The sequence below is a fragment of the Leopardus geoffroyi genome, chromosome C1 (assembly GCF_018350155.1).
Source record: "Leopardus geoffroyi isolate Oge1 chromosome C1, O.geoffroyi_Oge1_pat1.0, whole genome shotgun sequence".
In the NCBI taxonomy this organism is placed as follows: Eukaryota; Metazoa; Chordata; class Mammalia; order Carnivora; family Felidae; genus Leopardus; species Leopardus geoffroyi.
Window position 1 is genome coordinate 82,657,918 of NC_059328.1, and position 21,515 is coordinate 82,679,432.

The 21,515-nt window shown below is 37.3% G+C and overlaps 1 protein-coding gene and 1 pseudogene across 1 annotated transcript in view; one reads left to right on the top strand and one right to left on the bottom strand.

Moving 5' to 3' along the window:
• DPYD (dihydropyrimidine dehydrogenase) overlaps positions 1 to 21,515 on the bottom strand; it is an 852,446-nt gene that overhangs the window by 37,526 nt on the left and 793,405 nt on the right. The window lies entirely within an intron of this gene.
• On the top strand, positions 11,476 to 14,273 carry LOC123598292 (annotated as a pseudogene).

Here is a 21,515-nt window from a genome sequence, read left to right on the forward strand (position 1 = left end):
ATTTATTGAGCATTGCTATACACCAGGCCCTTTGCAAAGCAGATGAGTATATTATCTGTTCTATATTGCAACCCTGTGGAGTGGGCATTGTTCTTGTCCCATTTTACAGATGAGAAGACAGTTACAGAAAGGCTAAGCAACTTGTTTCAATTCTCACTATTAATAAATGGCAGTGCCTGGGTGGCTCGTTCAGTTGAACAACCCTGGATTTTTGGCTTTGGTCATGATCTCAGGGTCGTGGAATAGAGCCCTGCGTTGGGCTCCATGCTAAGTGTGAGCTCTCTCCCTCTGCCGTTCTCCCAGTTTCTCTCTCTAAAAATAAATAAACTGAGAAAAAAAAAATGGCAGAGCCAGGATTCAAATCTCTGTCGGCCAGATGCCTAGACCCTCTGCTGTGCTGTCACTCACGTTTCTTTATAATCCTTACAAAGCTTTGTATAAAATGAGTATTTAATATATCTTTGATTGATATAAGGAGGCATACTATACATATAATCCATTCCTTGAAATCTGTGCTTCCTGTTTTTTCCCATTCCATAAACCATGAAGGGAAAAATGTTTCACACGGTAGACACCATTTAAAAAAAATGCTGAACACATACCATGCAAAATATCTGTGTTAGTTCAGTCCTGTTTATTATTGGCCTCAAGTTTAATGAGCTCAAGTTAATACAGGTGAAAGGCCAGAGTGTTACATGCGGCAGTTAATGAAATACCATAGAGCTGCTGAGAAAATGATTAGCAGCCAAATGTGAATTTAATATACTTCATTCTCCAGAAGTAATGCCCCATGGGAGGCATCTTTCTGGGGGAGGTAATACTGGAAATAGCACTTTAGAGTTAGAAGGTGGAGCTCTGATCCTACCTCGAATATCCGCTCGTTTTGTGACCTGTGGGAGCTATGATTCCTCTGAGCCTCAGTTTCCTCATCTGTAAAACGATGGGGTTGGACCAGATAACTTATAAGGTTCCTTCCAGTGATATGTTTTGTTTTGTTTTCAAATTCACAGTTAGAAATCCTCAGGGTTTATGACCAGGTGGCATCGCATCCACATTCTGTGGATGAAATATTGGACTGAGTCACAAATTATAACTCTTTCCCTCCTATTTATAGAACATGCTGAGTCCTTTTAAGCTGTAAAATATGAATAATGTTTTCAAACTTCCAAGGTTGGGTGAGTTCATGAACTGTTTCAGGCTTTACTGGTGGAAGGTACAACCACAAATATCTTGGCTACTTCTCATTGTGAAATAATAATAAATGTATAGACAATTAAAATAAATAAAATATTTGTTAAATGAAGGCTATTATAATCTGCATAAATTGAGGAGTCTATACAGATCACAACCAATGCTTCACTGTAATTATCTTTACAGAATTTGGTTTGGTTACAAGTCACTGAAGACACTATCTATACAAAATCAACCACATGCATATTAGAAGTGGAGATTAGTGAGGTCAGACACCAAAGTGCCAAGTCAGTAAGAATAAAACATAAGCACATGTATGGTATTATTTGGTGTGGAAAGTTACAGGATGTTGGAAGAAAATGAATCTTTCTACTAAAGTACTGCAATATACAGAATGATCACTGGTCTTTGGGTGCAGAGATGAACACACTTGGTCTCTGAGACAAGTCACTTCCCTATGTGGGCCTCAGTTTTCATCTGTGTACAATGGGGACAGCAATGACCATTCTGCCTACTTGCTCTTCGTAACAACTGTTTGAAATAGGAAGGCACTAATAGATTATTAAAATACAACTTTTACTATTTTGAAAACTACAAAGCAATACAGAACCTAAGTGTTACTTTATTATAGTGAACATAATTTGTATTTATGTACGGTTATTTTACATCCTTACAATATAAAGATAAAATGAGTATTCTGCATTATAAAAATGACACAGAATACTAGCCTCACATGAAGAAAGACTTCCTAAGCTATAGTCCTTCCAATGCCTTAGGAAGACTTGGATGAAATAATTTGCCTTGGAAATTCGCCTTCAAAATGCTACTGCTTTCATGGCTAAATATTGCATAAAATGTCAAGGGCAAAAGTCAATGAGGGAAAATGGAATAAAAATTACTTCATACAATGGGATGAAAGCAAAGGAAAACAGAAAAGTAGGGTGATGAGGAAAATGGGCCTGCTATAAATATGAAAAATGTATTCAGGATTCAGGCTCTATTTGGAGCAAGAGTAGGAGATTAATCAGTCTTTTCCATATTTATTCAATATGATACTTGAGATTTTCCTACACAGAAACACCGGGATGACTGCTTTAAGCCTTTTTACCTGAAAGTGTGGCATAGGGCATAAAATATCACATTTTGATCCAATCAAAAACCCTATTTGGAGTTACTGTACAGGACACATTGGAAAAAATGATGATCATTTTAAAAGTCAAGTTTTAGGGTTTCAATGCTAAGCAGGAGATTTATATTGGAGAGAAAAGAAAAGTACAAGTTTTTAGTTGAAAAGAAAGAATTTTATAAGATAATTAATTACCATACTAGTAGGGAGTATTTAACATGGGAAAGAATCTTTTATATTTGTGGCAAAGTGCTCCATAAACAATAGCTTCTGCATGCTCACATGGAAACACTAGCAAACATCCATAAGATAAAATTCATATCTGTACCTAGGTCGCTACTGAAGGCAGTCACTGCCTCACAAATTTTGGATTTTCCTCTCTGTTTCTTCTTTTACTTTCTAAACTATATTAGCATTACTTATGCATTCTTTTATTTTTCTGAGTATATCATAAACATTCTGAGGACAGGATACTTTTTGAACCTGTTTTATCATCCCCTTAGTTCTTTGCATACAGTTGGCCTTAATTAAATATTTGATGAATGAATGAGGTATTAACATCAACCAAAAAGCTACACTGACAAGAAATTTCTGCTAACCTCATTGGGGTCACAGCTTAATGCTGACACTTTTCATATAAAATGTTCAGAAAGGTTCTCTCTAGGGGCATCTGGGTGGCTCAGCTGGTTAAGTGTCTGACTCTTGATTTTGGTTCAAGTCACTATCTCACAGTTGTAAGATCGAGCCCCACATCGGGCTCTGTGCTAAGAGTGAAACCTTGGGATTCTCTCTCTCTCTCTCTCTCTCTCTCTCTCTCTTTCTCTCTCTCTCTGTCCCTCCTCTGCTCGCATGCTCTCTTTCTCTCAAAATAAATAAATAAATACTAAAAAAATAAAAAAAGAAACTTTATCTCTATGCACAATGCTTGGCAAGAATGAGATTCATCTAATGCTTAATGACCAAACAAGTAATATTTGGCCTCATCCATAATATTACATAAACCAAATCCCGATAATAACAGTGACTTTAAATTTTAACAACATCCTACTGCCTAATAGCATTTGTAGTAGTAAGGTATTTTAAGGTACGGTCTCAACAATTAGCTTATATTCGAAGGTTTAGAGCACAACACAAATAATTTCTTTGTATTTTCTTGGTTCTTTGTTTAAAGTTTTCTACCAAGAAAACAATAACAACCAACTATTTCACTCTCCTATTCATAAAAATCAAACAACCAAATCAAACAAAAACCAAAAAATCAAACAACCAAAAAATTTATAGGTTATAGATCTTAAAAAAATATCATTTTATTAAAAATATCATTTGTTGAACAAGTGTGAACTTAGGCAATTACTGCATTAGATCAAATGTTAAGCTTTGGGAATCAATAATTCACTTGGGCTTTATGGGCTTTATGTAGGCCCTAGGGCCGGTCGTCTATGCTACCGGTCTTTAGACCCTCCTGCTCTTGACTGCCATAGCCTATTACAGAGATAAGCCTCCTGTTTGGCAATGGCTAATACAAAATGAAAACAGTAGTCAAAGAAACCAGCCATTAGGCTTGGAGCAGAATAATCGGTACATAGTTTTCTGAGCGTCATCAAACATCAACCAGTTGCTGAATATCATATGTCCTGAGAGGCATCAGGACCAAACTCTAAAACTAAATAACGTAGTTTTGTACTTACACTTTTAGAAATTATTTTTGCATATTATGTAATTTAATTTCCACAATAACAGAATTATTATAATATTGATGAAATCTGAGGCCCACAGATGTGGCAAGCACACAAGGCCCAGTGCCATGTAACAGTTAATGGCAGAGCAAACTCAAACCTAGACCTGTCACCTCCAGGCCTAGCACCTTCTCCTCTATATTGAGTGGCCATGTCCTTTCTGAGCTGTTTGGCTGCTGTTTCACCTAAAATTACCATGTGTCTTTTGGTACTTTAAGAGAAGATACCAAGGAAAAGATCTAATAAAATGTGTTCTTAAGAAAGACTCATTCTACGTGGTAAGCATTGAAGACATAATAGGGGGCAAAACAGATATGATCCCTATCCTCAGGGAGTTCACAGTAGTTTATAAAGTAATGGGACTAAACATAAAGAAATAATTCTATAAACATATTCAACATTTATCACAATTCTCATTGATACATATATATCTGACCATTTAAGGTCAAATCCTCCCAGATGACAACCTCTAACCTTTTCTTGCACTTATCAGGCTAAATCTTTGCCCATATTTAACCCAATCATTCAGTCGTTCCATACTTACACTTGAAAACTGAAGGTGGCTGCAGAATATGACTGCTCCCCGCCCCAACTTCGTAACTATAACCTCAAGTGAGCACTCAATAGTGCCAACAAGCCTTGCTATGTTACTGCTGTCACTCTTCAGCTTTCTCACTTTACCGAGCGACATTTTTATATCTTCTTCTTGCTCCTAAAATCTAAACTGCCACTCCTTTTCATTCTCAGTTGAGGCTCTTGCCTCACATTATCAGTTTAAAATACTGAAGTAATTTTTCTATTCTAAATTTTATAAATCCCCCTCATCTGTGCTGTCATCCATCTTTTCTTCTGTTATGATGGGAAGTGTCCTGGTTCTTTCAAAGGAGCCACTGAGGGCTCTGTCTTGCATATATCTGATCATTCTTTAATTTTCATCTCTGACCATCCCATGATTCACTCTCATTTTCTTATTATTTCTGTTAACACACAAACATACTCCAATCCCGCTCATCCTAAAAACAAATACACAAAACAAATAAAAGAACTCTTCGTCTCTGCAGCCACTTCCAGGCATTTTCATTTACCTATTTCCCTTCCAATCTCTCTTAGGTACTGATAATAGTGTCTGTTCTTCCACCCTTACCTCCCATTCACTCCTCAGTTATTCTTTCTGGAAATCTGTCCTCTTTTCCCAGCCACACAAACGCTGTGGTGATGGGGCCAACAACCTTTAGTTTGCAAATCATATGGCCACACTTTTGTGCTCATTTTACTGTATCTCTCAGTAGCATTCAACCTGGACCCTTCCCTCCTTCTTAAAATACTATCCTACTGGGGCGCCTGGGTGGCGCAGTCGGTTAAGCGTCCGACTTCAGCCAGGTCACGATCTCGCGGTCCGTGAGTTCGAGCCCCGCGTCGGGCTCTGGGCTGATGGCTCAGAGCCTGGAGCCTGTTTCCGATTCTGTGTCTCCCTCTCACTCTGCCCCTCCCCCGTTCATGCTCTGTCTCTCTCTGTCCCAAAAATAAATAAACGTTGAAAAAAAAATTAAAAAAAAAATACTATCCTACTCTTTCTCCTACACCACTTCTATGTCTCCCTTACCGGGTAAATCTTTCTCTCTGAAACCTATAGGTTGGAATATCCAAGATTCAGTCGTAGACACTCTTTCTTTCCCTCTGTCAGGATACCCTTTGCAAATGATTTGATCTTGTCTTATGACTTTAAATATCATTTAAGCTATGGCTTTCAAATTTATAGCTCCAGTTCTGTTCTTTATCCTGAGCTCCTGACTCTTACATCCAGTGACTTAATTAACACATTTAATTAATTGTTTAAAAGCAATCTCAAACTTAATATGTCTTAAGTAGATCCCTTGTTATTTCACTCCAAGTATTCTTTCCCCAGTCTTCCCTATTTTAGTTAATGGAATGACTGCTGACCCATTTGCTCAGGCCAGAAATCTAGGGCTATTCTGGATTCATTTTCCCCCTTATCTTCACCTCTAGATCCAATCCTTCAGCAAAACTACGCTCCACCCTCAACATACGACTTAAATCTCTCCACTTCCCACCATCTCCATTGATATGGCTCTAGTCTAAGGCTCCACTGTCTTTCACCAGGAATACTCCTAACTGATCTGACTACTTTCTCTTTTGACTTGCTATAATGTACTCTCCATACAGTAGCCAGAGCAATTATCTTAAATAGAAATGAGAACATGTCTTTCCTCTACTTAAAATTCTCCAAATGATTTCCCAATTTACTTAAAATAAAACCTAAAAGCTTTGCAATGACTACAGGCTTATGTGGCTGCTGCCTACCCCTTTAATTTTATTTTTTGCCACTCTCCTCTTAATTTACTACACTGCAACCATACTGGTGTTTTTGCTGTTCCCAATAAGTCTTAGGGCCTTTATATGGAAAGTAGGTCCTCCAAATCATACTCTGTGTATCTCCCCTTTGATAATCATCATATTCTTTATTCATTTATTTTGTATCTCCATCCTTTCTAGAAGATATGAGCTACCAGAATAGGATGTTCATAAGTTTTGTTCACTGATGTTTCCCGAGAACTTTGAACAATATCTGGCCTGCTGTACATTCTCAAATGAATGGATGTATGAGAAGCAAAATATTTAGGATAAAGAGTTCAGTCTTTGACGTTGGCTTTCAATCTTAGTTCCATTATTTACTAGGTTTTTGACCTGGTCAAATTTCGTTTTATCTTTATAAGGTCTCAGTTGCCTCATTCATAAAATGTGAATAACATTTCATAGGGTTGTAGTAAGGATTATATAATTTATATAAAGTATATAAAATGAAGCCAGAGCTTGGTAAACAGTAGGCACTTATTAAATGTTAGTCCTTATCATCAACATCATTATTACAGAAATCCTCACGATGTGCTATAGTTTTCTATTATGAACTTACATATGCTTTAGCACATTTGCTATGTGCTTAATATGCTAGAGAAAACATTCCCCCTCCCTCCAGGAAACCATTTCTCCCCCAGCTTTTATAAGGGAAGTCAATGGATTAAGCATGTTTTACATGATAGAGAATTTGCTTATTTCACATTTAGACTACATACACCCTATACAGTAAGGATTGCTCACATAGTTATATAATTTTATGTTTCACATGTTGAAATAAGTAAAATTAAGAAAATGAAGATTTGATAGTTGAGAAGTAAGCGTAAACACTAGTTCTTAAAGAATGAAGGCAAGGCCATTCTGTAGCCTGAAGTAAATGCTGTCATCTGTGGGGGTTGGGGAAAGATGCTAAGATCTGAGCCCATTACTGTGCTACTTCATGAACATCTGGCAGTCTGTCACTTCACAGGCAACAACATCTTCTCTAAACAGAATAGACTTGAATTCATCAGGGATTCCCATAGTACAGTATATGCTTAACTTAAGTACCTGCTTTCCGTGATTTCCATAGATTATCATATTCATGACACTGTGGAGTGAAAGCATTCTTCTCACTCTCTAACCAGAACATGAAAAAGAAATTAAAACATTGGCAGGCACTTTGTCTCCAGTTTGTTGGACAAGTAAGAAAAGGATTTTCCACCCATTTATGTAAATGAAATTCTGTCAACTTCGAGCATTTTAACAAAGATGACAGCCGTCTGTCTATTAATAAATACCTGACAGGATAACAATTACAATTGTAGTTGACTGGTTTTCTTTCAATTAATGTAGGTCAGTGGGTATTTAAAAAAATTCTTTAGAATAAATTTGCAAACCCCAATAACTTTTCCCCTCATCTCTACTAGCCCAGGAAGAAATTTCAGTATGTTCATTTTTGCTTTCTTAAGTGGTTTTAGAACATTATGGCCAAAGCCTTGTAAATACATAGAGCTATGCAATTAAATATGTGTGTGCTTACTGTGTGTATACACCCATAAATATAAATACATGTAAGACATCCATATTTGAGTCTAATATTTGAATTCTATAGAAAGACTTAAAGCATAGTAGGCCCTCTGTTATTTAGAAGTAGTTCTTCAGATTAGGGATTATCTTTGTGCTACTTCTTTCTGACTTTGGATTTTATTCATTGTTGACTCTAAGAAAAGAAGGGTAAGGATATGTAACAAATTAATTAATCTGGTTACCCATCAATCTTTGGGAACATGTTTAGTAGAGAAAGAAGTGAATTCAGTGAATAAATTGAGTTTTGAGGGATTATCTATGGAATTCATTAATCCACCCTGGCCCAATGTCCCATTAGTTAGATTTTAGAAAGTGACTTTCTAAACAGAATGAGGATGAGATTTTGAATTTTTTTGTGAACGATCTTTCCAAGAGAATGTGTTTTCCTCTGTCTAGTGGAGTTTGAGAGAGAATCTATGTTGATGTATTAGAATACCAGTTACAAGTACTCCCCAATGAGTAATTTTATGTTTTTCTACTACAAATTGAAAACACAACATTGTATTTCATCCCATTTTAAGATGTTACCACGTTTTGTGTATATGATAAGAGGAAAATAATAAGCAAAATAATTTTTTTTAAATGTTACTAAAACTTTTAAGCATTCACAGTCTGATAATTTAAAGATAAATTAATTGCAAGACATCCTGGAAAAAATGAATGTCTTAGAATGGATGAAACGCATTGTGTTCCTCAAATACTTACTGGCTCGTTTTTAACTTTCTTTCTCATAGTAGCCATAATATGGTATCTCAATTTTCTGAGAGCCATGCTATGTGGAAATTACATCATCATTCCTAAAATCCTATTTGTAAATAAGAGTCCAAATTTTAGGAATATGAAACAACAGCAACGAAATTATCATCAGACAAAAGCAGGGAACAAACACTGTTCTATTTCCAGCTTTACGCCAGAAAACAATGTGATTAACTGAAAGAAAAAGGCAGAGAGGAGTAGTCACTGGATGCTTCTGATTTGGGTTGAGTCCAGAGCTGAATGCCTCTGACATAGGTGTCTGTTGTTTCTTGAATTCCATTCCACCCCTCCCCCGCCACCCCATCTCTCCTCTACAAGTTAGGTAATGCCAATTTTTTAAACTGAAGAATATGTAAAATATGTATTTGTATTTATGTCTTCTAAGGTGGTTTCTAGGGGCAAATATCACAAATAACCTCGTTCCTTCAAAGAAAACCATAATGTCTGAATGTTTTTTAAGAGCACAATTCACCTCTTGATTTTCTGTATGAACATCTTTGCATGAGCTAAATACCTGGGCAGTTGACAGACTTAGTTATTTCTAGGAAAAATTTCTGTTGATCAGCATGCAGGGATTAATTCAAGCACTGCTCCTTAGAGATACTTTTTCTAGGACAGAATGAGCCACAGGGAGAAAGATACACAAGACAATGTCAAAAGATACAGCATCATTATGCCATTTAATGGTTGATGTGGGTTACGTCAGCCAAGTCCTAGGAAAGTAGGTTTTCCCTGAATAAGAATGACTCAAAAAGATAATGTCATATTTTATTAGAATCTATAAAATCATAAGCAAATACCATGTATTCCTATTAGTCATCCAATGATAGAGGTGTGTATATGATGGTACTAATGGATTCCTTAAATGCAAATTACTGCTAAATTCCTAAGTAAACTGCCCCCCACTTCAGAGACATTGTAATCCATCTCTTATGTCAGATGAACTGGGGGACTTATTCTTCTGAATCCATAGGCTTTACTGCTTCTCCTCATTTATCTCTCATACTCAGTAATCCTTTTACCTCTCCTTTCTAAGTTTATAATTTAAATGCAATCTATTCACTACTGAAAAAAAGACCCTAGTATAAATGGGATGTCTTTGAGTTATGGCTAAAGAAGCCATTACTGGTTACACAGTGGTCTGGATTCTATTACACATTTGACAATCTGGGGAGACTCACTGTCCACGGGCCTTCAAAAATGTTTTGTGTCAACACACAGAATTAAGGCTGGGTGCTGGCTTTGGGTCTTCTCTTGCTCTGACTTTCATATGATCTTGCATTTCATGTTTGAAGGGAAAGTCCTTGAGGACCAGAACTGGCTGCAGTAAGTTCTCTCTTTTTCATCATAATGGATTTTGATTTTATTATTTAAAAATTTCAAAGCAACAGATTGTCTAAATTGTCATTTATTTCGCAAAATCTTAGATGGTCATTAAAAAGAAAATCGTATTTAGAAGGATTATAAGAAGTATATAAAATTCTTACATAATATATTTTTAGGAGAAATAAAAACCATTAGAGCAGTATATGAAGTGCTATAATTTAAGAAATTACTGTTTCCATACATATACAGTTACCTGCATAACAATTGGGATCTCTGAGTAGTGAGATTAGAGGTGATCTTTTTTACAGTTATGTCTTTTGCTAATTTTCTATAGTCAGCACATTTACTTGTATACCATTATTTAAACAAAATATTGACTTAAATGGCACACTAATGGGAAGTATTACAAAAACTTTGTGGGAATAAAATTATAATTATTATTATGGCCCAAATCATTATCCTATTGTTGTTGTTTTTTAATATGAGCTTCAAATCATAATTTAGAATGGTAGCAAACCTAAGCTGTGAGAGAATGCATATTTAATGGCTAAACTGACAGAAATTTGTTAAGCACACACTTCAGGCCTAATTCTAAAATATGTTTAAATATATATCAAATCAGAAATGTTCAGTCACTCTAGCAAAGCACTCTATATATTTGAGGTTATAGATTTTTATTTCTGAATATATGACAAAATGCCCATCCTTATGGGGTGTTGGTATATTAACATACCTCAAAGAATTAAACTGTAATGTGAACTTTCCAAGAATTAAAACTCTAGTGCTAGCTTTTAGGAGAGTGAGTTATTTTTCATTTATATTTCTCAAGGAAGATACACATTTAGGTAGATATGCATATGAAAATATTTATACACAAATAAACAAAATAAAACTTTGTCCCTGCAGTGTTGAGCTATCCAAACAACTGTAGTTTTCTGAATATCCCTGAGCCTAAAAACACTGCATCACTAGAGCACTATTTGGTGGCAAGTACTATTGGCAAGTATCCTCTGTACTTCCAGACAGAATGAACAGAGCAGAACAGAGCTATAGAGCTAAGTGTTACCCTCACACTAAGTTCCGATTGGTTCATTTGTGGATTAAATAAGAAGAACATTTTTTTCAATTTGAAAAAAAAAATTAATGTTTTATTTATTTTGAGAGAGAGAGAGAGAGAGAGAGAGACAGAGCACAAGTAGGGGAAGGGCAGAGAGAGGGAGACACAGAATCTGAAGCAGGCTCCAGGCTCCGACCTGTCAGCACAGAGCTTAATCTGGGGCTCAAACCACGAGCCATGCGATCGGGACACTTAACCGACTCAGCCACCCAAGCACCCCAAGAAGAGCATTTTTGATTGGCTACTGATGTCTTTCGTAGCCCAGTCCTTATAAGTCAGTGAGAATGGGAGAAGTTTCACAAAGATAATGAAACCAATTTGTAAAAATATGAAACAAAGACTATATGTAGATTAGAGGTGGTAGCAGCAAATATGCTGACATTGGAAAAATAAGGTATCTGTAAGGGAGTTAGAAGATCTGTAAACAACAATTGGTGAGAGAGAGTGAAAGGTGGGATTTTATACATTTTTAAGACCCATAAAGGTAACATCTACTTAATAAGCATTTAAAAATGGGCTTTCGTATGAGTGATTTGTATTATCTCACCTCCTCGTCCTGACAGTCTCTCAAGGCCAGAGTCATTAGCCCCTGTTTAGCAGAAAGGAAACCAAGCATGGGGAGCAGTAAAGTGAATCCCGAGGACAGGAGACTTTGATGACACAGATCACTGAATGTCTTTGTTTGAAGTTCATGTTATGAACCCTTTCTGGAGCATGTCTGCAAACTCCGTATGGAAATGGTCTGATGGTAAAGACAAGACATTAATAGGGGATGTGATAACTAATCCTCTACACACTGCTCCAAAGAAACAGCTGCCTTCTATTCCCCAGAATGCTTTGCTCATAGCTAAGCGGACATCTCCTGCCCCAGCAATAAGACAACAAATGGTACACGTGCTTCCTATGGACCCTTCTAGCTGGAATACACTTTTGCAGAATTTATCTTGGTTGTGAAGCATAAGTTACCAGGTATCCATCTATGTGCAGTCACCTTACTGCTCTGCATTAATGTGATTTGGAGTAGTATTCATACAGCTTGGACTTTATCAAGACAGTGTATTTAAGTTCACATCCCTGATAACTACCCAGATAGTGAAAGTCCATGCTTGGTTTCTGATATTCCCATCTTTCACCTGCTAGTTGATCCCACTTCAGATGAACTAGATATGAAGGGAGTATTTGCAAACTAGAAGCAGAACCATAATCATATTTGGCAAGTATTAATGTATGCAAGGAATGCTTTCTACAAGATTGATATGTAAGGCCCCTAAACCCAGAGGCTGTAGTACTGTATGAAAAAGATGCTCAGCTTTTTATGTATTTTTTCTAATGTTTATTTATTTTTGACAGAGAGAGAGAGACAGCGCATGAGTGGGGGAGGGGCAGAGAGAGGGGGAGACACAGAATCTGAAACAGGCTCCAGGCTCTGAGCTGTCAGCATAGAGCCCGACGCGGGGCTCGAACTCACAGACCATGAGATCATGACCTGAGCCCAAGTCAGATGCTCAACTGACTGAGCCACCCAGGCGCCCCAGCAGGTTTTTAAAAGTAAAGTGGTTGACAATGTTAAAATGTGCACTGCTTGTTTGTTTGACAACCTAAAATAGAAGGCCTTTATGCATTAAATTAACTTTTCTCCGTAGAATCTTTCTGTACATGATGAAGCCAGAGAGAAGATGCTGACTCAGAAAAATAAGCCTGAAATACAGCACAAACAAAATTTATTATTGCTGGCCTGTCATGGGTAAAGCTTGGTTCAGGACAAGCTTTCAGTAGAGAAGGGAGAAGAGTAGCAACTTAAAGCCCCGGTGAATCTGGTGTGCCATGCAATTTCCTGCTGGACCTGGGTCTAGTTAGCGCTGATCAAAGACAAAGGGCTGTTTGAAGGGTAAAACCGTGTGAATAAGGACCACTATCAGTGTTGTCCATGGATGCTTAGTTCTAACAGCAAGTTTTGGAAACCTCCCTTCAGGTAATTAATGCATTACTTCTGTCAGAGTGTCTCTAGGGTGGTTATCTAGTTTAGTAATGTAAATTATTGGGGACCTTGAGGTTTAACTATTTTTCTGAAGATAGTCCTAAAGGTGAGGTACATTCATTTAAACTAATAGAGTAGACAGAGCTCAGCACTACGTAATGATTTTTAAATCAGTGGTTTCAGTTGTACACATGTTAGTATATGGAGAGGAGAAGTAAAGTGATTTGAAAGCCTGGATAATCTTCCGTCTGAATGATCCAATTAAGTTAAACCAATGTTTATGAGCACCCACAATTCTTTAGGCATTGATCTCTCTAGCTGACTCACTATTCAGCGAGGAGACCCAAATTGAGTGTATCTTGGATACCTTCTAAAGGGAAGCTATGATGTGTCTTACTGAGACACTAATTTAGGAGGCCTGGCTATATCCAGCCAGTGTGAAATGAGAGAAATGGGTAACTTTTCTCACAGAATTCATTTCTGTATACAATCACTTTCCTGAAATGTTTTGTAGTGGAGATGAATTACTGAATTGGGTTATTTTCTTCTAATATCCACCCTAGCAGATGCTTGAACAAGAAACTTAAGCCCCCTAAGATAAAAAGCAGCATAATGACAGGTTCAATGTGCTAACACTACAGGTTTCCTGTATAAACCTTTATTGGTTGCCTTATCATCATCAAGAGTCACTCATTTATTTGATGCTTTCAAGTACTATATATATGAATGTATGGATGAACAAAGACTTTTTTCCTGAACAGTCTTCACTAAAAGATTACTTCGGAATCATAGGTGAAAGCTTTATTATTGCTATATAATTGCAGGGGACACCCTAGAGGAAGCCAGGTCATGCACTGTTATCATCTTTCTCTTCTACTGATTCAACCTAGAATATACTGGGGTTTATCCACATTCTACCAAGTTAATAAAGAGAAAATTAGAAGACAAAATTAATCCATTATCTGGATCTATTACATGGAACTTTAGTTTCATTATAATATCAAAGATTCAATTTTAATATTATTTGGTTTACAATTTTGCACCTTTATTCTTAAGTGGAAATTGGTCTATATATATGTATATATTTTTTCACTGCAGTATTATCTGGTTTTGGTAGTAAAGTTGATCAAGTTTCATAAATTGATCAGGGAGTTTTTTATATCTTTTTAAAAGCTGGAATTTTTTAAATAACAGAAACTCCGACAAAATTATCAGCTATTCAGCTGTGAAACTACTTGTTCTTATTATCTTTTGAATGGTGAATTTTAAAATCTGCTTTCCAATTCTTTAGGTGATTATTGGTTATATATTTTCAAAATTTGGTCGTTTATAATTGGAAAGGAATTACCTCCTCCCTCTACACTTTATTGCCAAAGAGTCATGCATAACAATTCATTCTTTAATTCTCTTCTCTATCTGAGGTTACAGTTCTGTTTTCATTCTTACACAGTAGATTCTTACTTTTCCTTTTTTGAACTATAATGATAATTTTATCTATTCATTGGCCTTTTCTTTTCACATGTCTCTTTTTGTTTTCTTCTTTTTTCCTTTTTTGGTTATTTCTAAATAGACCTTGCTGATACTCAGGAAAAGGAGATGTTCTTGGTAGATCCACTGCCTCCCCTCCCAGTCCAGGCTAACCTTCCCTTCTCGAGCATCCTGAGCTTTCTTTATAATCTTCAGGTTCCATTGTGAAAACACCTTCTTTCTTTTCCCTTCTATTTCCCCCCTGCCCTTAACCTTTTGCCTAGATGCTTTTTCCATGTCTCTTTGTTTCTTTTTTAAAACTTCTAATTTATTTGTTAAATTTACATCCAAGTTAGTTAGCATATAGTGCAACAATGATTCCAGGAGTAGATTCCTTAGTGCCCCTTACCCATTTAGCCCACCCTCCTCCCACAACCCCTCCAGCAACCCTTTGTTTGTTCTCCATATTTAAGAGTCTCTTATGTTTTTGTCCCCCTCCCTGTTTTTATATTATTTTTGCTTCCCTTCCCTTGTGTTCATCTGTTTTGTATCTTAAAGATCTCCTATGAGTAAAGTCCTATGATATTTATCTTTCTCTGACTAATTTCGCTTAGCATAATACCCTCTAGTTCCATCCATGTCTCTCTTAAAAAAAATTTTTTTTTAATGTTTTATTTATTTTTGAGACAGAGAGAGACAGAGCGTGAGCAGGGCAGGGGCAGAGAGAGAGCGAGACACAGAATCCGAAGCAGGCTCCAGGCTCTGAGCTATCCGCACAGAGCCCGGCGTGGGGCTCGAACTCACAAACCAGGAGATCATGACCTAAGCTGAAGTTGGACGCTTAACCCACTGAGCCACCCAGGCGTCCCCCATGTCTCTCTTTTTTAACATTTTTTTCAAGTCAGAAACTTCCCAGCATATAGACCATTTAAATATACATGTGTCTATGTATATAAAATACTATACATATATATATATACACACACATAATATATTTTAATAATAGATGTTTATAAAATAGATTCCATGGCTTCTAAAAAGGGGCAGGGATGGGGAGGACATCAAAAATTAGGTCCAGCAATAATGAACTACTTTTATTAAGTTTCTCTGTTTGCTTAAGCACTGGGAAATGGCTGTGTCTATTGAAAAGAGTACCAAGTCTGGAAACAGGAGATCAGGAGATTAAGGTTCTGGGTCTTTGTTCACATTATTTTTTTTTTCCTGCCAGATTCGAAAATTAAGTCTTTTCCAAGGTATCTTTCACCAAAATTTCCTCTTATTTCTTGCTCAAAAGATTAGAGAAATACATAGAGCCAAACTGGGGGAAAAAAACCCTAATTTTAAGTTTTGTAGTCACTTGAATTTGCTTCAAAACTTTTAAAAAGCTTGTTTGTTTTTAATGATTTACATTTCAGTGGTTTAGACCAGGTCACCAGAGGACTGAAGTATAGTGAGAAAATGACTGGGTTGGTTGTGAGTGGGAAAGAAGTTCCTAAATTTAGGTGTGTGACTTTGGAATCCCGGGTCCCAGGATGAACCCGGTATCTGCATGATGCCCTGAGCGAGGAGCGAAGATCCCATAACGGACACCTCATAATGTAAGATAAACTCTATCATCATTTAAGACATTTTTAATGGGAAGATGAATAATATAGTATTATTTAGTGATGAAGGCAGAAAACCCTCATTGTTTTTCCCAGACTTTGGAGATAAAAGGTCTTTGCCTTCAGATACTGGCAATTTTGAACAAAACGTCTTCAGTACAAAGCACACTAGGTGCATTGTTTTTGGTGACTTCTGGTGACGTAATAGAGGCCAGACAGAACAGTATCTGAAAAGAAAGCCTTATGCTGTGCAGTCTATAACTCTGGCTCACAAACATTAGGAAGTGGATTTTATGCCATGATAACACATCTCGGCCCTTCAGTGTGTCCCCAAAAGCCAGGTGAGAGTTCTGGGTAACAGTTCTGCGCTAGAACACCATTCAAGGCAATGACATGGAAATTAGCACACCCAGTGTCCCGCTCTGCTGCTGAGTCCCTCGATTTCCATGATTTGACAGGAAGATGATATCAAAGGCTGTGGAAAGGTGTTAAGGGAGAGCTCAGATGCTAGTGTGTATGCCGGAGCAGGTGAGCAGTTAGGATCGCGTGTCACAGGCTGACAGGAGAGGGAGTGTCAGGCTACCCTGTGAGTGAAGCGTTGAACATGGGCCCTATCATAGAAAATATGCTTTTTGTTCAAACTCTCAATATCTGGAGGGAGGGGCAGCCTTTCTGGCATGAATGCTCTACTGCTGTGAGGATGCAGTGAAAGGTCGTCTCAGGGTTTGTTTAAAAAGGTCAGCTCAGGAACTACTGACCCCCATGACTCCATCCTGACAGTTTCAGCCCTCTCTCAGAATCGCTCTTGTCACTTCTAGCCTCCTGTGCTTTTCTGAAAACAAAACCTTCTACCACCTGCCGTCCATTATTCCATCAGTGAGCAACATGCGTTCTCTTCGGCTGATATTTCAATTTATTTGTGGTTAGATGTGCAATAATCCTATGACTGAAGCTGAGGGAACAGTTTAAAGATTTAAAACAAAACAAAGCCAGTGCTTCAAACATCTCTTCATGCAAAGCTTACCAGCCACAAAAATGTGGCTAATTCTCATCCATACAAAAGCAAAACTAAGACACGCAGATGGTCAGTGCCCGCCCTCTGCAGAGGGAGAAGCAGGGTTGGCTCCAAGTAACAAATAATTATCCAGGTCCTTTGTAAATCAAGTTGTACCACTTCTCCTGTGAGCATCCACAAAGGCGGCTGCATATATTTGCTATTAGCTTCTTCTTTGTCTGGGGATTTTGTTAATGCCCTTTCTTCATATAAGTTTGCGTCGCCTTGTTCTCACATTTGACACCGACTGAAATAGCCTCGCAGAACCTTTGTTTCTATTTTCTTCAAAATGTGTATTCCTCAATGAGGTTTCATCTTAATCTCTTCTTTTCAAAAGGATATGAATTGAACATGCAGAGAATCAGCCTAACAGGACCGATTATCAATTTCCATTTCCTTTCAGTGCCTTTGCCACCCGTGGGCCTCCTAGACAGCTTTCCTTGGAGACAAAGGGTGTCTGAAATGGACAACTTTATTTTATACACTGGTCTATCTTAGTGGACGACAGAGACTCATCGCCCATAATAAATCCTGCCTCTGACCCTTTTATATAATGCACAGCTGAGCTAAAAAGGAAATCAATGTTGCAATTTTAATTTAGCACTTTCATTCTGTTAATTTATCTAAAAAATCCTATGCCATGACTTTCCCTTGTCAAAACAGCCAATTCCTGTCAATGTGAAAATGCTTTGAGTTTCGTCCCTTTTTTTTAATAGTGTGGCTGTAAAAACCATGGGTCACATATTAAGCCCTCCGTGTTTTTCTTGTGAGTGCAAAGCTCCTTTTGAAATCAATGTGCACACAGCAAGTTGGAGAGATGTGTAGCGTCTCTAGGGAGAAAGCAATCCAGGCCTACATTGTTAGCTTTGCTAAAGATGCTCGTGAAACACTACAAAAATGGGATGCCAACTGTCTGATGTGTGTATTTGGTAGTGAAGTCCTATCATTTTAGTAAACTGGGGTTATTTAATCACGCTTAATCCCTGGGGAGAGTTCTAAGTAATGAACATCACTGTGTTTTCTGTCAGTGCACCAAAAAAGGACTCTTTGGCTTCACTCTTTTCTCCCTATATTTCAGAACTTGAGAATAACCTGCAGACAGAACCTTAACACTGCTCTGGGCACTATCCTCTCACTGGAGACAGAAGCCAGATCAATATCACATAGCAAACAGCACTATGGTAGGAAGGGTGCAGAAAATCCCACAAGGAGGGTGAAATCTGCTGCATTTTCAACAGGAATCTCATGTCAAAGGAATTGTTTCTTAAAGTCTTCATTCAAATATCACATTTCCTAGCCATCTTATTTAAATTAAAATTTTTTCTGCCTCCTGCCACTCCCCTAGCTGTGTCTGTCTATACTCCTTCCGTGCCTTTTTCCCACTTAGCTAGCACTTACAATTTTCACCTTTACTTTATAACTTATTTATTTTGTTTATTGTCCATCTCCATCCCAAGTACAATGTAAATGACTATGTGTTCACTAAATTATCCTTAGAACATGGCACAGTGTTTGACACATGGTAGGTGCTTAATAAATATGTTTCCCAAAGAAATGTTATGAGGCCACATCTGCCAGGTTGTCTGTCCCTTGAGAGTGGGAATCGCACCTTGATTGTCACCCCAGAACTGAGGCCCCACGTAGAGGGGTTACTGCAGGCTGCTCTGCATACTGATTGTGTTTGGGAAGAAAACCACCTGTTGCTCTTAGAACCTTCTGGACCTCCGCAAGAAGTTTGGTATAAGAGAGGAAGCCCAACTCCAAACCCAGGACGAGAAATCAGCTGAAGTATGGGCTTGTAAATAGTCAGATTTGGGGACTTGTGTGTTACAGACACGAACCTAGCTGGTCTGAGTGTGACACAAGACTTTAGCTATTGGTCCAGCATACTTTAAGTAGAGTAGTTCAGTGAGGGCCATTATGGCATAATTACCATGCCAGACACTGCAGGGGAGACAGCCTATGTCTACAGGTAGATTATGATCTAGGCAGGTTAGTTTATATGTTCCAAGTCCAGAGCAGGACATGGCATATACTGTCTTGAAGGACAGTGCTTTCAACAGCAGAGATGAGATAAATGGCATTAAAAGCATTGGCAATGGTGGCAAGAGAAGCAGAACGCATTTGAGAAATAGCAATTAGCCTCAGGTAGTTAGTCCACTTACCTTGTAGACATGCTTACTAGAAGGAAAGTTAAAAAGTTAAAATCATAGGTGGTTAATTATACTGGAGATTGGGTATTAAATGTTGTATTATTTTATTGGAGAAACACATAGCTATTAAGGAGAGGGTAGACTCCTTCAGAAATCTATGTTTTGGGAAATATGTTTTGTTTTATTTTGTTTCTGTGGGAGTAATGGGGAATGTTGGCAAATATAATCAGTCAAGTAAATAAATATTTATAAGTACTTTATAAGTATAAACCTTAAGAACTATGGAATTTATCCAACTTCTAATTATTAAGAGATAAAATTAGAATATTCCAGAATGGAGTCATGTACTTGCTTTACAAAGACTTCCTAGACAGAGATTTTGCAACTTTGCTCGTCAACCTTTCTAGTATTCTGACTGGTTAAGAAATTCTTCCTTCTTTGCAAACCAAACTATTTAACCTTCAGAAGAATCAGTCTTATCTGATCTTATCCTCCATGTGCCTAGAGAATTATCATATGGCATTACCAAAAGTCAGCCTGCTATATATGCCTGAAGAGAGTAAGCAAGTAAATTTTGTTGAAATTCTGTTCTCTAAAAACCCCATTGCTTTCATCTTTCCTAATTTCACTCATTTAATCTTTAGTTTTAAAAAAGTAGCTCTTAACCATCTTTGCTATCTTTACATTTCTTCCTGAAAATTGACAATGAAAACTGCACTTTGACCTAAAAGGAGTGTGACTTTTGCAGAGACTAGTGGATGATCATTTTGTGACTCTTTCATGCCATTGATTGACATTTTCGTTCTTGATTGTACTGCTCTGATTAGTCAAATTAAGTATAAGGTTGCGTTTTCCCTCAGATAATTTTCTTCTATACTTAGATCTGGTTAGACTGTCCTCTGTTATCTTGAAAGTCAAGGTTCACTACCATGTGGCCAGGGAATAGTGAAACGTGGTCTTTCTTGACACATTTATTTAAAATTTAAAGGTAAAACCTCCATTTTCAGGGGCGCCTGGGTGGCTCAGTCGGTTTAGTGCTGACTTCGGCTCAGGTCATGATCTTGCGCTTTGTGGGTTCAAGCCCCACATCGGGCTCTGTGCTGACAGCTCAGAGCCTGGAGCCTGCTTTGGATTCTGTACCTCTCTCTCTGTCCCTCCCCTGCTCACACGCTGTCTCTCAAAAATAAACAAACATTAAAAAAAAAACTTTTAAAAAAAGCCTCCATTTTCAGTTGATGACTAGAGACTGAAAATTTTAATGTTAACAATAACATTGTAGGTCCTCATATGAATTCTGAAAATTGGGTATTTTTCCGTATTAGAAACCTATGCTTTGTATATCAGTCAGTACTAAGATATACACATAAAGAGTTTACCACACTTCCTATAGTTAAAATTTATTTTTCTAATAAATTCTGCTTCTAATATTAAGGCTGGGGTTTGACCAGTTCATTGAGACTTGGTCCTTTATTATCCTCTGAAATTGGTACTTTCCCGATGAATTTAAGAAAACCAGTAAAAATTCAATTGAATAGGGTTTGAAATATAGTACCTTCAATAGCCCAGAGGACTCTCTTATTTTCTAAATCTGATAAGCAAGGTAAATATATGAAGAAAAATATATATACTCCTTGACATCACATTTATAAACTAGCTTATTTATAAAATTTTTCTTTATTGGTCCTTTGAATGTAAGCGAATCAACAATCTAGATGATTTAAAAATGGATGAGAGCATTTATTAATCAAGAAAACATAGATGAAGGCATATCAACATTTACTTTTGTGTTTTAATTCCTTCATTCATCTTTCTCTAATTTTTATATTTTCTACCTAATCTTTATGAGATTTTTTTAAAGCTTCATTACAATATCCGTTTTCTCCTTTAGCCTCTGCTGTGCTTAGACAGACATCTTTACTGAGTTGTCAGGACAGTGCAGGTTCTGAGCCTCACAGCATATAGGAGTAGCCCGGGTGATTTGGATCAATGTGCAATAACAAATCTGGGTCCCTGCCAAATTTGGTTTGCCATTGTGAAGTTCTATTCCTGCACTTTAAATCATGAT